The sequence below is a fragment of the Lepidochelys kempii genome, chromosome 7 (genome assembly GCF_965140265.1).
Source record: "Lepidochelys kempii isolate rLepKem1 chromosome 7, rLepKem1.hap2, whole genome shotgun sequence".
In the NCBI taxonomy this organism is placed as follows: Eukaryota; Metazoa; Chordata; order Testudines; family Cheloniidae; genus Lepidochelys; species Lepidochelys kempii.
In genome coordinates, this window is record NC_133262.1 from 32,521,399 (window position 1) to 32,537,823 (window position 16,425).

The window sequence follows — 16,425 nt, forward strand, 5'->3', positions numbered from 1 at the left end:
GGGAGGGGGGCAACCTCCCCTGTGCAGGGTCAGAGCTGCAGGTGCCAGGGCAGGGGAGCCAAAAGTCACTACCTGCTTAGTGCCCACGGCAGGCTGGTGTACAACAGGGGTGTGTGAGCCCCTCTATTGGGGGGAAGGTTTGCACACATCCTGGGCTTGGGGAGGGGCTCTTCAATCATGAATCAGGGTGGTGGGATTTCGGTCCAGATGTTATTCTCAGAATGACTCCCAGCCCCCATCCACCTGTCCTAACCACTAGACCCCACTCCCCTCCCAGAGCTGAGGCTAGAACTTAGGAGTCCCCTTTACTCAGCAGGCCTCACGCCCCTCCCAGCACTGGGGATAGAACCCAGGAGTCCTGACACTCAGCCTGCCTGCATTAACCCAGCAGACCCCACTCCTCCCCCAGCGCTGGGGATAGAACCCAGGAGTCCTAGTTCCTTCTGGGGTGTGTCCCTTCTCCCCTCAGCACAGTAGTGTTTATCTTTAACCATTGTGAAGCACTATCTCTGAGCTTAATTGCCCCCTCTAAACATGGGAGGGGGCAGAGCTTGCTTCCTTTGCCCGGGTCTCTGAACCCACCCCCAGATAAGGGGAAGGGACTGTGAGAAGAGGGTTGATGGGAATGGGAATTAATCCTGGAGTTCTTGCAGGGGTCAAAGCCAATGCAGGAGGGTGGGGCAGGATGGGAGTGGGGGCTGGTGGCTTAGAGCTGGGGGTGCTGGGAGCCAGGACTCCTGGGCTCTATCCCCAGCTCTGGGAGGGAAGGGGGGTCTAGTGGGTGAAAGTGAGGGGGGCTGGGAGTCAGGACCCCTGGGTTCTTGCCCCAGCTCTGAGAGGGGAGTGGGAGCTGGGGGGTTAGAACCAGGAGGCAATGGACTGAGCTAATCTATTGACATTTAGCCCCTAGATGGGGTCCTTCCAGGGCAGGCCAAATTTGGCCTTTGACTCCTCCAGAGCGGGCTGTTGGGGCAGCCCCTCCTTGCTGTGGGGGTGGAGGGCTGGGTTGTGGCTGGCTGTACTTTGAATCCCGAGGTGCTTATCAAATATTTACAGCCAGGCTAATCATTAATCTGCTTGTGCTTTATGGGCCTGGCCTCCTGGTGAAAAGATAGCCCAGCCCCGCCCGGCCCATCAGTCCCTCCAGCTCTGGCAGGGTCCAGGCTGGCAAGGGTACAGAGAAGGGGAGAGAGACAGAGAGACCAACCCTAGGGAGATGCCAAGGTAAGACCCTTTCCAAGTTTTCTTTCAATCTATCTAGTACCCCACTCCATTTCTCTGAACCCTGCCATTGATCTTTTAACCCCTTTGTCTCCAGAAAGAAAAGGAGTACTTGTGGCACCTTAGAGACTAACCAATTTATTTGAGCATGAGCTTTCGTGAGTTACAGCTCACTTCATCGGATGCATACTGTGGAAAATACAGAAGATGTTTTTAGTCTCTAAGGTGCCACAAGTACTCCTTTTCTTTTTGCGAATACGGACTAACACAGCTGTTACTCTGAAATTTGTCTCCAGACAGGCTGATGTACCTGCGGGGCAGGCCCATGTCTTTTCCCCAACCCCCTTGGAGGGACTCAGGGGCCATCTCCATGGCACCCTGCAAGGTGTCCCTGAATGCTTTACCTGGCATGGAGATGCAGGCACCTATGGGGTTGGGCGCAGGGGCTGTTTACTACAGGGGGCCCCTTACCCAGCCGTGAGATGCAGCTGCCTCTGCGGTAGGGTGCGGGGGCTGCTCATACAAAGATCCCTTGCCTGGTGCTGAGATGCAGCCATCTCTAGGGTGGGACATGGCTGCAGTTTAACAGCACACAGCAACACACAACTGCATAACAGTTTGGGATCGGCAGTGAAGGGGAATCTGGTCTCTCATTGACATGGCATGGGGGATAGAGGAAGGCCAGTTGGAATCAGCCCAGCTGGGATGTGTCCATCAGGAAGTCCTAGTGCAAAGTAGCTTGGGATCTCGGCAAGCCCCACAGGCTTCAGAACACTTGGCCTTGTGATGTCATTGCAACCCCCAGTGGCACAGCAATAGGGAGGGACAGAGCCCCAAGCTGGAGTCAGGACTCTCCTAGGTGTCTGAACAGGAAGTAGATATGGCTTTTCAGTCTGTCATTCTGGGAGTCAAGACTCCTGGGTTCTGCCTTGAATTTGAGAGAAGGGGGGTCTAGGGGCTGTTGGGAATCAAGACTCCTTGGTTCTGGCCCTAGCTCTGGGAGGGGAGTGGGGTCTAGTGGTTAGAGCAGGCAGGCTGGGAGTCAGGACTCCTGGGCTCTATCCCCAGCTCTTGGAGGGGAATCTAGTGGGGGGCTGCTGAATGTCAAAATTCCTGGGTTCTGCTGCCCCCATGTGAATTAATTTGCCTTTCCAGAATCTCTGTGTTTCTTCCTTTATTTCCCTACCCAGCCTGGCCCATGTTCCTATTTGCCTCTGTGTCCCCTCCCTGGTGCCGGATCCAGGCATAGTTTATGAAGGAGAAAGGTCTGGTTTATTTCTTTGCTCCTTTCCACACTTCTGGCCTGGGAGTTATTGGTTCATGGGGGAATAGGGCTAAATCACTCACCCACTAGGAGCTCCTCCCTAAAGATTAACTGGGCATGGAAGCCCCCCACACCTCTCCCTACAGCACAGCGCCCCCTAGTGCCACACTGGGGGCACTGACTGTGAGGGAAAGCGCCCCCACTCAGCAGCACCAGGAGCTTTTACTATCTTGATCCCTGCTGAGATCCAATGAGGTCATTTGGGGTCTGTCTGGTCCAAGGAATGAAATCCTTAATACTTTTTTAGAGCCCCCTCCCAGTACATTTCCTTGAAACTCTGGACCTTTAGGCATCCAGGCCACAATCTGTCAGAGACCTTGGGTCCCACCGGATCAGAGTCCTTTTATTATGGCTCCTTATCAAGGAGCCTTCTTTAACTGCACTTGGCACCCTGGATGCCAAGGGGTGAAGTTCAGCTCCCAGCCCGGGTGCTGCATGCAGTGCAGCTCGTAAAGCAAGCAGGCTTCATTGCTTTATTGCCCCTCATGCCTTATCGCCGCAGCTTCCTTATTGCCGGGGAGCTGGGCTAACGATCCCATGGATGGTGAACTTGCGACTCTGTGCCAGTTTCCGGGTGGCTCAGTAGGGGGATCTCTCCTCTCCCTGCCAATGCCCGAGTTCAGCACTAGGGGGCGCTTTGCGGCAGTGAATGTGGGCGGGGGGGGAGGCTCAGAGGGAGCGTTCTCCCCTTGCAGCCAGTGCTGCCCTCCATATCCCAATGCCATGCTAGGGGTGGCTGTACTGCAGTGAATGAGTTGGAGGGCCATTAGGGGGCGCTCTCCCCTCACAGTCAGTACTGATTGTCATTTGGGTAGCTCCAGTCTGCATCCTTTATTCACTTTTCAGCAAACCTGCTTCTCTTCCTGTCCTAAACGTTTGTGTAGCGTTGTTAAACAGCCCCTGCACTCCACTCTAGCGATGGCTGCATCTCAGCGCCGGGTGAGGGATCCCAGTATAATCAGCCTTTGCATCCCACTGCCGAAGCGGCTATGTCTCAGCACCGTACAAGGGCTCCCTGAATAAACAATTTCCATTTAGCTGGTGTTACAACTTTCATATTTCTGACCAGAAGTTTGAAACCACCAAAGAAAAGACTGCCCTACTGTGAACCAGTCCCTGGGTTTGTACTGAGTCCGGTGCTTGCTGGGACAGGATTCTGGAGTACTGTGTAGGTACATATGTAGTGCAGACATGATCAAGGGTTGTGGCTGTGTGTCTCACTAGCAAGTCACAATGTCTTGATTTAAATTACTCCTAGTAATTTAGCCCAGAGATGGCTGCATCTCAGTGCTGAGGAGCACTCTCTGGCATGCTTTGGGATGCTCTAGAAATATTAGTATGATTTATTATTAGGCTAATCTCAGAATGAGGGAGAAACAACCCAAGAAAGGAGAAAAGACAAAGCCGTATCTGCTCCTGTGTTTGGCACCTCACACATTAGGGGCAATTCCTGGCTGGTCCAAATGCACTTCCATGATAAACATGAAGATAAATCAATAAATAATGCTAATAATTGGTACTGGGTTCCTTATTCCTTCAGGTGCCCAATTCAGGATCCCCTGTCCCCGGCAGGTGACTACCTCTATCCCAACCTGAGTCCCGCACACAGCTCTCATCTCGCGCCAGCGTTGGACTGTCCAAGCATCACCTGGAGAAACGCTTTCCCTTGAACTCGGATCCCAGCATGCAGGAAGCCCCCATTGCACATGATCCCCTGGGGCTGGAAGTGACGACAGACACCGCCTCCTGCCTAGTGGGAAACTGCCCCCTGCTAGAAAGTGATGCCTAATGGATGTAACAGCAACTCCATGTGGAAGGTTTCATCCTGTTTCCAGTGGGGCTGCTGTTATTTTTGATAGGCTGTCAGGAGCGTCTCATGGAGCAGGGGGCAGAAGGGGAGGAACATCAGCTAGAGAGTGTTTGTGGGGCGGGGGGGGGGTAGGAGATGCTGGGTTGAGCCCCACCCCCAGAGGGTGTATACCGGCTATGGCCTCTAGGTATTACTGTAATACTCAGAATAATGTACACACCATAATGGGGACTGTAGCTGGGCAGTCACTGACTTCTGCCCTGAAGGGTTTGAAATCAGCCCTGGGAGAGGGCTGAGGCTGCGAGAGGGCTGCTGCTAGGGAAAGCAGCAAGCCTCGGCTAATTGGGGAAACAGCCACAGCTGTGGCCACACCCCAATCAGGGTCCAGCTGGCCTTTATAAGAGGACAGTGGGCCAGGAGGACCTAGCCTCTCTCTAGATGTTGAGAGGGAGGGAGGGGCCTGATTGCTAGGAGCTGAGCAAGGTACCTAAAGTGGAGCAGGGCTGGGGAAAGGCCAGAGGAGCTGGGGAGCTCCGGCCTGAGAAACCCCCAGGCTGAAGATCTAGGAAAAGGGTACTGGGGTTGCAGAGGGTAGCCCAAGGGTAGGCAGAAGCAGTAGGTCCAGACCCTCCTTGCTGGTGATGAGTGGCAATTGTACTGCAGTCTGCCCCGGGGGCCAGATAGTGACTGGCAGTAGCCAAAGACTGAGGCAAGGTGGCGATAGAGTGTGGAGGTTCCCCATGTTCCTGGGGGGGGGAGACCCAGATTTGTGTGGGTACTGCCAGGGGGCAGCATCCTGATGTGAAAGGGGTACCGGGGTCTAGGAGGGACTTGGGGGGGGGGGCAGCAGCAAGTGGAACACTGGCCTGCAGAGGGTGCTCTGGAGGCTGGAAATGCTAATTCCCTGGATGACCAGCAGGAGGCACTGCAGGAGTGAGTCCCGCTCTGCCACAGGGACCCTGAGCTCAGTTGCAGCCTCCAGGTGGTACCATAATACTATTAATAATGCACACATAATAGAGCCCAATCTGGGCCTCTAGATGCTACCATTCTGGCACTAATAATGTGCACTCTAGAAGGAGACCCTGATCTGCGTTAGGACCTCCTGCTGTTACTGTAATACTGTTAATAATGTGCACCTCACAATGGCTTCTAGATACAACTTTTATACTATACTAATGGGGCCCCGATTGCAGTTGCTACCATAATATCACTAATAGTGAGCGTGACATAATTTTGTTCCCCCTCCACATGGTACTGTAATACTGCTAATAATGCACAAGCTATAATTATATATATATATAATAATGAGGCCCAATCTCAGTAATACACCTAACACAGGATGACAATAGCCAGTCCCATGCTGGGAGTCAAGCTGCTGGAGATTCAGAGGAGGCTCTGGCCAGCTCTCCCTTGTGTGTTGGTAGCCAGTGGGGCAGTGGGTGAGCAAAGACAGGGGGGGAGCTAGGGAGCCGGTTTCCCACCTGCAGCAGGGCTGGAAGGCAGCTCTGGGACACAGGGGCTTTAAGAGCGGATGAGGGCAGGGCAGATAAGGAGCAGCCCCCCAAGACCCAGTGCACAGGCCTATGACCTATGAATTGACAGCCAGTCCTTCTGCCGCGCCCTGGCTGTCAGTTCTGTAGGGCACAGGTATGTTCACCTCCATGACCTCGGCATGGCGACCGGCGGGTGTGCCAGGGAGCGAGGGGTTACCTGGGGCTGGGGTGGGAGGGACGGGCGATGATTGGGTGGACAGGGAAGACCTGAGGAGGGGAAATAAACTGGATTCCCAGCAAAGAAGTGTGAGGCTCCTTATTGGCTCTACAATCTGTGTGGGGGGTTGGAGGGAGCTTTTCACCAGCATCTTCCAGGCACCACAGGGTTAATGATATAGCAGGAGTCCTTGATACCAGACCCCTACCTCATTAGCTGCACACTCTGGATGATGGGCAAGGGGAGGTAGGCTCTGAGACCCTGGGGGAGCTCATATGGGAACACTAGCATCAACCCACATCCCAGGACCATGACTACCCTCCTCAGACTGGAACCCCTCCATCCTGAGGGCTGGTGCCAGGAGCTATGGATCAGGCCAGGCTGGGGGAGTGTGTGCCAGGAAGTACAGGCAAAGCTAGGCCTGGGAGGGGTGTGTGCCAGAAGGTCTAGGTCAGGCCGGGCCTGGGATGGGGTGTGGGCCAGGAGGTCTGGGTCAAGCAAGGCTGGTGGGTGGGTGTGTGCGCCGGGAGGTCTGGGTCATGCCAGGCTGTGGATGGTGGTGCCAGGAGGTCCAGGTCAGGCTAGGCCTGGGGCGGGGGTGCCAGGAGTCTGGATCAGGCTAGGAGGGGGTATGTGCCAGGAGGTCTGGGTCAGGCCAGGTGGGGGTGGGGGGTGCCAGGAGGTCTGGGTCGGGTCAGGCCAGGCGAGGGGGGAGATGTCAGGAGGTCTGGGTCAGGCCAGGCGGCAGGGGGTGTTGTGTGCCAGGAGGTCTGGGTCAGGCCAGGTACGGGTCAGGCCAGGCTGCTGCATGGGGGTTTCCAGTCATGATAATCCTGTTCCCCCCTGCTTGTGAATACAGTACACCGAGCCCTCCCTGCAGTAACCAACTGTATCCACCAGGAGGCGCGATAAACCTGCTTTTGTCCAAGGTCTCACAAGATGTTATCAGCAGAACTGAGGTTAGAACCCAGGAGTCCTGACTCTCAGGTGCCCCTTCTCCTGCTCTGACTCACTAGACCCCACTCCCCTCCCAGAGCTGGGAATAGAACCCAGGAGTCCTGCTATAAGCAGTGGGGAAGGCTCCCTCCCAGATGACACAAAGGGGACATGTGGCTCCTGCCCAGGCTGGAGTTTAGCTGCTCCCCCAAACCCGGCTGGTGGTCCCTGGGATAACAGGGTTCCCTGGCCAGCACCCCTCCCCATGGTCAGTGGAGGCTGTCTGGGCTAGGCCTGGGGAGGAGGCTATGAGCTCATGGGGTGTTGGCTGCTCTCTTCTGCCAGCTGCTCTGCAGTGAGCTCAGCGCTGGGCTATGACAGGCCATGGCCCGGGGGGTGGGGGTGGGGAGGGGTTTCATATGATGAGAAGAAGGGGCTGGGGCTGCAGCTGCTCAGACGCTAATACACGTGGCTTCCTCCTTTGGACTCCAGCCATGCTTGGGAGTGGGGCCTAGTGGGATAGAGCAGTGGCTCTCAATATTTCCAGACTGCTGTACCTCTTTTGGGAATCTGATTTCTCTTGCGTACCCCAAGTTTCACCTGACTTCAAAACTATTTGCTTACAAACTCAGACGAAATACAAAAGTGTCCCAGCACGCTATTACTGAGAAATTGCTCACTCTCTCGTTTGTACCATATCATTCTACAATAAATCCACTGGAATATAAATATTGTACTTACATTTCAGTGTGTAGTGTATAGAGCAGTATAAACAAGCCATCGTCTGTATGAAATTTTAGTTTGCACTGACTTCGCTAGTGCTTTTTGTGTAGCCTGTTGTAAAACTAGGCAAATATCTAGGAGAGCTGATGTACTCCCTAGAAGACCTCTGTGTACCCCCCATGTACCCCTGGTTGAGAATCACTGGGTTAGAACAGAGGGCTAGTAGTCAGGACACTTGACTCTGGAAGAGGAGTGCCAGCTCTGGAAGAGGAGTGTGGTCTAATGGTTAGAGCAGGGGGGCTGAGAGTCGGAGCTCCTGGGTTCTAGCCTCAGCTCTGGTGGAGGAGTGCAGTCTAATAGTTTGGGAAGGAGGCTGTGAGTTAGAAACTAGGATTGCCAACTCTCCAGGAATTAACAATTATGTCATGTGATGAAACCTCCAGGAATACGTCCAACCAAAATTGGCAACTCTAGTCAGGACTCTGGGGTTCTCTTGCTAGGCTCATATGAGCATGACCATGAAATGAACTGGGTGAGTAAAGATATTTGTGTAAGTGTTTGCAGGACCAGAGAGGATTTGATCTAGAAGAACATATGGTAGTATCTAGAGACCCTGACCAAGAGCAGGAACCCCATCAGGCCAGGCACCCCACAGCCAAGATTGGGGCCCCATCGCGCCAGGCACTGTCCAAAACCACAATCTCTGCCATGAAGAGCTCATGGTCTAAGCAGACAAAGGCAGGATTATTCCACTCCATTTTATCTCTGGGGAAATGAAGGCACAGTGTCTGAACCAAGGTTACAAAGGCAGTTTTTGGCAGAAGTGAGACTAGAACCCATCTTGTCTAGCTCCCAGTTGAACACCATAACCACAAGCTCACCCTCTAATAGCCTGGGCATAGAGCTAATTTTTCCCACCCACTATCCTCTGCTGGCACTGACCATGGGATGAAAGCTGTCCTGAGAGATTATCTGGAGCCAGGATTTTATGGAGGAGTCAGCCATTCTGCTGGGCAAACATCCCAGCCTTGTTTACAAGGTGGTGACCAGCCAGATGGGCTATTTCAACAGCTGGGGAGAGGTGGCGGTAGAAGCAGGAGCAGAACCAGTGAAACAGCTGAAAAGGGGGTGGGTGCTGCAAGGGAGAAGGCTCTTGCACCATGCTCAGTGCTAATACCCCCCTCAGACCTCTGTGCATTCACTGTAGTGTTCCTGCGCCCCGGGGCCCTTGATCTCCTTCTGCTCGCATAACAATGCTCTCCACTTTCTCCATCCACTGTGGCACAAGAGCCCCCTTCTCTGGAGCTACAGCACTCCATGCTGGGGGAGGAGGGCATGCAAGAGCTTCTTTCTCTGCAGCCCCCACCCTCACTTTCTCTGGGGTCTGGATTATTTAACCCCAAGAGCGAGGAGCTGTGAGTTTGGGGCTCTGCCAGCCTCATGATAAGGGTTAGGGCTGGGTTAGGTTCCCGGAGAGGAAGCACATTAGCATGTTACATGAGTAGAGGAACATTCGCTGTTCAAGCAGGGAAGTTTCCCAGTTTTCAGAGCTCATTAGGGAGTCTAGACTCCTGGGTTCTGCCCCCAGCTCTGAAAGAGGAGGAGTCAGGACTCCTGAGTTCTATTCCCAGGTCAGGGAGAACACTGCTCACCCGCTGCTGAGTGCACACGGCCTGCAGGAGCCTAGCTTCTGAGCAGATGTTGTAGGGGTCTGCCTAAGACTCTATTGTCTGAATCTCACTCCTTAGCCATTTTCTAATTAGATGGAGGCTTCCGTCTCCCCCCTGAGCTGGTACTTTCCCCCACAAGTGAGGACGTTAACTCCAAAGTCAAAGCCAAATCCTAACACACTCAGTTCCGTGCTGCCCCCCTTCAATTGGACACAAGGTCATCCTTCACTTCCTGTCTCAAACTGATGCTGCATGCAGCAGCCCACTATCCTGAGGTGGCTGAATCTCAGCACCGGAAAAGAGATCCCCGTATAAATCACTCCCGTGCTCTACCACGGAGGCTGCTATGTCTCAGCATTAGGTGGGGGCCCCCGTGTAAACAGCCCCCCACATCCCACCCCAAAGGTGGCTGCATCTCCTCACTGGGGGAGGGAATCCCAGGATAGCCACAGTGCCCCACCCCCGCAGCTGGGATCCCTTTATAAAAGCCCCACCCCCGAGGTGGGTGTATCTCAGCCTCAGCAAAAGTCAGCTGGATCCTTGAGGGGGCGGCCGAGGGGAATGACAGGGCATGAGAACCGCAAACGTTTTTTTGCAATCCCCGAGGGGTCAGTGAGAAGCACAAACAGGGAGTGGAACAACTGGAGCGCTCTGAACTCAGGGTCAAGCCTGAATTCTTTGGCTGGTTGGAATGTGAGCCCCCCATGCCCAGGACAGGAGGGTGCATGGCTGGGCAGGGTTTGAGGAATCGCTGCCATGATCCTCTCCCTGCGAGTCCTTGCTTTTTGTTGCCTGCTTCCCCAGCTCTGCCATAAGTTACAGTTTTCCTTTGCTTGGAAGCCCAGACGGCAAACTTTTAATAGTGGAAAATATGAGGCACTGGCCCCTTAAGGGGAATCCGCAGACTCTCCTCCTGTTCTCCCTTATTTGGGAGGACAACTGGGCTGATTTTGTTCTGGTTTCTTGGCTTGGGTTCTCAGAGGCATTTTTAGCCATCGGTATTTAATCCCCGAGCAGACCAATGGCATCCCCCATTCCCACAGTCGGCTGGGGGGCCCACCAGGACAAAGGCTGGTGCAATGAGATCTCTTTGCAGTAGGGCTTTGCAAAGAGCATTGCTTGCAAAGCTAGCCCTTTAGTGTGGTTAGAGACATGGATATGGGTGGGCTGGATCAGACCCATGGGCCCACCCAGCCCAGTATCCTGTCTCCAAAATTAGCCATCATCAGATGCTTTGAGGGAAGGTGCAAGAAAACTCTCTAATGCACAAGCATGGAGCAGCTGGCATGGGTCAGCAGTCAGGTCAATTCTCTTTCCATTCCAAGGGACAGTAATAAACGTAATCCCAGGGTGGGCAGTGGAGTGGGGAGCCCCAGCACAGGATTGTTCTATAAATCTAGCCCTCACGCCTCCCGAGAAGGGCAGCGTGGTCTAGTGGGTAGGGCTGAGGTTTGGGACACCTGGTTTCTATTCCTGGCTCTGCTGTGTGACTTTCAACAAAGTTCCTTCTCCCTTTTGTATCCCCTCCTGCCGTTATTGTAAATTCTTTGGGGCAGGGATGGTCTCTCACTGTGTTTGAGTGTGCAGTGCCTGGCACTGTGGGGGCCCTGATCTCAGTCAGGGTCTGTGCAGTGCCCAGCACAATGGAGGCCCCAGTCTCCATCAGGGTCTGTGCAGCACATGGCCTGACATCACTCCAGTCTCAACTGAGACTTCTAATTACTACTGTGATAGAAACAATAATATAGTAATGTAATTACCAGGGACCAGCTTTCTAGCACCAGGCCAGAGAATTTCCAAAAGGCTTGACCATCTTAGGCTCATATCATCAAGCATTCAAGAGTTACAGATCTTTGCATAATAACAGTCTGCTCCTGTGATCCGAGTCTGATTTCACCCTGTCTGTGAGTATGAGGTCTGGTCACCATTTCAGGTAAGGCAGAGTCCCTCCTGCCTTCTCTTCTCTCCAACCTGTTCTGATTCCTGGCAGTCATTGGCGGTGCTAGGCATAAGCAGACTAAGCAATTGCTCAGGGACCCAAGCAGCTCAAAGGGACCCGCATTCACATTTTTAGTGTGTGTTGGGGGTGGGGGGGATATTCCTGCTTAGGGCCCCCAGTGGGCTATCGCTGCCTCTACTGGTAGTGGATGGTCCTTTGAGGGTATCCCTGCTTAAATACAGGCTCTGACCCTGTGCCCAAAGTGGGAAATTCCAACCCCCAGCCATGCCCTTTTTGTCCTACACAATTAGCCAAAATTCAGGTTGTTTTGGTTAGGAGGAGAAATTGATGCTGGAGTCAGGTATCTTTGATGCAATCCTGTTTATTTACAAAGAAAGTACAAAGTCCTGTTTCCCTGAATCAAACAGCAGGATGCAGTTTCTTTGCTCATAGTTCCAAGCCCTTTTCCAGCCAGTCAATCCAAAAATCTCTCTTCTCTCTGTAGGCTTTTACTCGGGGCCAATTGTACTATTTTTAGTACAAGTCAGGGACAGGTCATGGGCAGTAAACAAAAATTCATGGAAGTCCACGACCTGTCCCTGACTTTTACTAAAAATAACTGTGACACAATGAGGGTGATGGGGGGATGAGAGACTGAGTCCTGTTGGTGAGGGGGTGGGGGAACGGTCCAGCACTGTAGCTGACAGCTCTGGGGTCCCCCCGATGCCCATGGCAGCTCACAGCTCTGGGTCCCCCCACTGTCCACGGTGGCTGGGAACTGTGGGGGCCCCCACTGTCCATGGTGACTGATAGCTGTGGGGCCTCCCGTCATCCGCAGAGCTCCAGGGCCCTGCCAGCTTGCAGCTGCATCTCTGCCGCCCTGGGGCTGAAGCAGAATATGTCACAGAGGTCTCTGGAAGTCAGGAAATCTGTGACCTCTGTGACGTAATCTTAGCCTTATTGATAGGTCTCCTCAAGAGGTTCCATATCTCTCCATATGGAATAGACTGGCCTTGTCAAGGTTTCTTTGGCTTTTCAACCCAGAAAAACAAAATGGCTGTTAGGATGTATATCAGGAGCCAGGCTACAAAAATGGAAGTCATTTCACAAAGCAGACTTCACAATGTGATCCCCCTTGTCAGTCAGGATGCCTGGGTTCAGTTCCTGGCTGTACCCCAGATATCTATTTTGGGCCAGGGTTTCAAGGGCTTGGGATCCCTCGGTCCTGATCTTTATGGAAAATCTGGCCAATTCTTTTGGTGCCTAAAGGGGAGCCCATAATTGCTCAGTGCCTCAGTTTTTTCTCTCTGCAAAATGGGGATAATGGTACATCCCTATTTCACAGTGGGGAGTGCAAGGATAAATACACTAACAATAGCAAGGTGGTTTAGATGTTACAGTCACGGGGCCATGTAAGTACATAAGAATGTCCATACCGGGTCAGACTAATGGTCCATCTAGCCCCGTATCCTGTCTGGGACAGTGGCCAGTACCAGATGCTTCAGAGGGAATGAAAAGAACAGGGCAATTATGGAGTGATCCATCCCCAGTCATTCAGTCCCAGTTTCTTGCAGTCAGAGACTTGGGAAATGGGGTTGCATCCCTGACCATCTTGGCTAAATAGCCATTGAGGGACCTATCCTCCATGAAATTATCAAGTTCTTTTTTGAACCCAGTTATAATTTTGTTCTTCATAACCTCCCCTGGCAACACGTTCCTCAGGCTGACTGTGCGATGTGTGAAGAAGTACTTCCTCTTGTTTGTTTTAAATCTGCTGCCCATTAATTTCATTGCGTGACCCAAGTTCATGTGTTATGCGAAGGAGTAGATAACACTTCCTTATTCACTTTCTCCACACCAGTCATGATTTTATAGATCTCTATAATATCCCCCTTAGGGCTTGTCAACTTTCTCGCTCACAGGTGTGAAAAAACACCCCCCTGAGTGCAGCAAGGTTCAGCGCTGTAACGTGCCAGTGTAGACAGTAGCTATGCCCCTTGTGGAGGTGGTTTTTTAGAGCGCTGGGAGACCTCTCTCCCAGCGCTGTGCCGTGACTACACAAGCAGTGCTTTAACATTGCCAGTGTAGACTAGCCCTTAGTTGCCTCTTTTCCAAGCTGAAAAGTCCCAGTCTTTTTAATCTCCCCTCATACAGAAGCTGGTCCATCCCCCTAATCATTTTTGTTGCCCTTCTCTGTACCTTTTCCAATTCTAATATCTTTTTTTTGGGATGGGGTGATCAGAACTACATGCAGTATTCAAGGTGTGGACATATCGTGGATTTATATAGTGACATTATGATATTTTCTGCCTTATTACGGTTCCTAACATTCCCTTAGCTTTTTTGACTGCTGTACATTGAACAGATCTTTTCCGAGAACTATCCAGAATGACTCCAAGATCTCTTTCTTAAGTGGTAACAGCTAATTTAGATCCCATCATTTTGTATGTACAGTTGGGATTATGTTTTCCAATGTATATTACTTTGCATTTATCAACATTGAATTTCATCTGCCATTTTGTTGCCCTGTCACCCAGTTTTGTGAGATCCCTTTGTAGCTCTTTGGAGTCTGCCTGTGACTTAACTATCTTGAGTAGTTTTGTATCATCTGCAAATTTTGCAATCTTACTGTTTACCCCTTTCCCAGATCATTTATGCATATGTTGAATAGCACTGGTCCTAGTACAGACCCTTAGGTGACATAACTATTTACTGCTCTCCATTCTGAAAACTGACCATTTATTCCTAACCTTTGTTTCCTATCTTTTAACCAGTTACTAATCCATGAGAGGACCTTCCCTCTTATCCCATGACTGCTTACTTTGCTTAAGAGCCTTTGGAGAGGGACCTTGTTAAAAGCTTTCTGAAAGTCTGAGTACTCTATATGCATTGGATCACCCTTGTCCACATGTTGTTGACCCCTCAAAGCATGCTAATAGATTGGTGAAGCACGATTTCCTTTTAGAAAAGCCATGCTGATTCTTCCCCAACAAACAAATCATGTTTATCTCTATGTCTGATAATTCTGTTGTTTACTATAGTTTCAACCAGTTTGCCTGGTACTGAAGTTAGGCTTACTGGCCTGTAATTGCCAGGATCACCTCTGGAGCCTTTTAAAAAAAAATTAAAAATTGGTGTCACATTAGCTATCCTCCAGTCTCCTGGTTTAAGTGATAGGTTACAGATTCAGATCTGAGTTCCTTCAGAACTCTTGGGTGAATACCATCTGGTCCTGGTGACTTATTATTGTTTAATTTATCTATTTGTTCCAAAACCTCCTCTACTGACACCTCAATCTGGGACAGTTCCTCAGATTCGTTATCTAAAAAGAATGGCTTAGGTGTGGGAATCTCCCTCACATCCTCTGCAGTAAAGACTGATTCAAATAATTCATTTAGCTTCACCGCAACAGCCTTGTCTTCTTTGAGTGCCCCTTTAGCGCCTCGATCATCCAGTGGCCCCACTGATTGTTTGGCAAGCATCCTGCTTCTGATGTACTTAAAAAAATTTTTTTTATGTTAGTTTTTGAGTCTTTTGCTAATTGCTCTTCAAATTCTTTTTTGGCCTGCCTAATTATACTTTTACACTTGACTTGCCAGAGTTTATGCTTCTTTCTATTTTCCTGTGTAGGCCTTAACTTCCAATTTTTAAGGATGCCTTTTTGCCTGTAACTGCTTCTTTTACTTTGTTGTTTAGCCATGGTGGCACTTTTTTGGTCCTCCTTCTATGCTTTTTAATTTGGGGTTATACATTTAAGCCTCCATTATGGTGTTTTTAAAATGTTTCCATGCAGCTTGCAGGCATTTCACTTTTGTGACTGTAGCTTTTAATTTCCATTTAACTGGCTTCCTCATTTTTGTGTAGTTGTCCTTTATGAAGTTAAATGCTAGTGTGGAGTAACTATGTAGACGGTCCCCAGAAGATGAACTAAAGGCTCGGTCCAACACATGTTGACTGATGATTCCCAGCGACTTGATGGGACTCTCTTCACTGGCTTCAAAGGGCATTGGATCGTACCCTAAGTGAACTGCTCCCCTTTGGAACAAGCAGTTCGCCAACACTTTGCACCTTGCCAGGCTGTTTCTGAGAGGAGGAAGAAGAGGATGCAAGGGGGATATGTTCTGTGGTGCAATCTTATTTATTTGCAAAGAATGTCCACACTGTCCTGTGTCCCTGATCACAGCAGGAACAAACAAGCAGCAGTGTTTGTGCTCACAGTTTCCAAGCCTGCCTCTCCAGTCAGTCCTAGATCTGTCTCTTTGCTGCCTCCCAGGGCCACGCTCACCTCTGCTCCTCTTGCTGTCTGCTGGCTCTCTGCCTCTCTCACATGGTCACAGGCTCAGCTTGCTAAGCAATCCCCCAGCCCCTGCATTTGCAGTCAGTCCCAGGAAAACCCTGCAGCCAACATGGCTTAGCCATGCTCAGGCTTTGCCATGCAGCTGATTGCCTTGGGTGCTTTCTGTCATCTCCAGCTCTCCTGCTCTATGAAGGAACTTAATTGCTCCTTGCATTTTTCCCGAAAGAAGGGTGGTTCGCACGGCCAGTGGCTTTAACCAGGCTGCCACTGATACCCGCCAGCATGAGTAGAATTGTCCAGGAGGAGGATCTGAAAGAAGCTGGGTGATGGGGCATAGCAGCAAGCCTTTACCTAACAGTGACTCATTCCAGAACTTTGCTGACTTCATCTGTGATGCAAGACCCCATTGACAAAGAAGGATTCCAGATGGGCTGTTAAATGACACAGAGGGAGGTGGAAGGAGCGGCCAAAGGGGCAAAAATGGATGACGGCAGTTCGGGTGAGGGTCGGACCATCTCTCTTTGTGTTTATATATATATATATATACATATATATTTGGGGAGCTATAGACAGAGGCAGTGATAAAGGGGAAAATGTGTTTGTCCAGCACTGAGATTCTCCAGGAGGAGAAATGGCAGTTACTGGGGGGAGGGCATGATTCACTCCCAGAGAGGAAACTCCTCAAACACTAGAATAGAAACATGAGCATGATCCTCCCTCAATCTCCTCAAATCTTTCTCTCCACCCATTGTCTCTTCCCTGTTTCCTAGAAACATCAGAACAGATCAGTCC

At 51.2% G+C, this 16,425-nt stretch overlaps 1 long non-coding RNA gene across 1 annotated transcript; it reads left to right on the plus strand.

The window, feature by feature from the left end:
• Positions 1–1,042: 1,042 nt before the first annotated feature.
• On the plus strand, positions 1,043–5,867 carry LOC140914353 (uncharacterized). Its single transcript, XR_012159830.1, has 2 exons — positions 1,043–1,224; positions 4,086–5,867. It is a non-coding gene; the product is annotated as an uncharacterized lncRNA (long non-coding RNA).
• Positions 5,868–16,425: the final 10,558 nt, after the last annotated feature.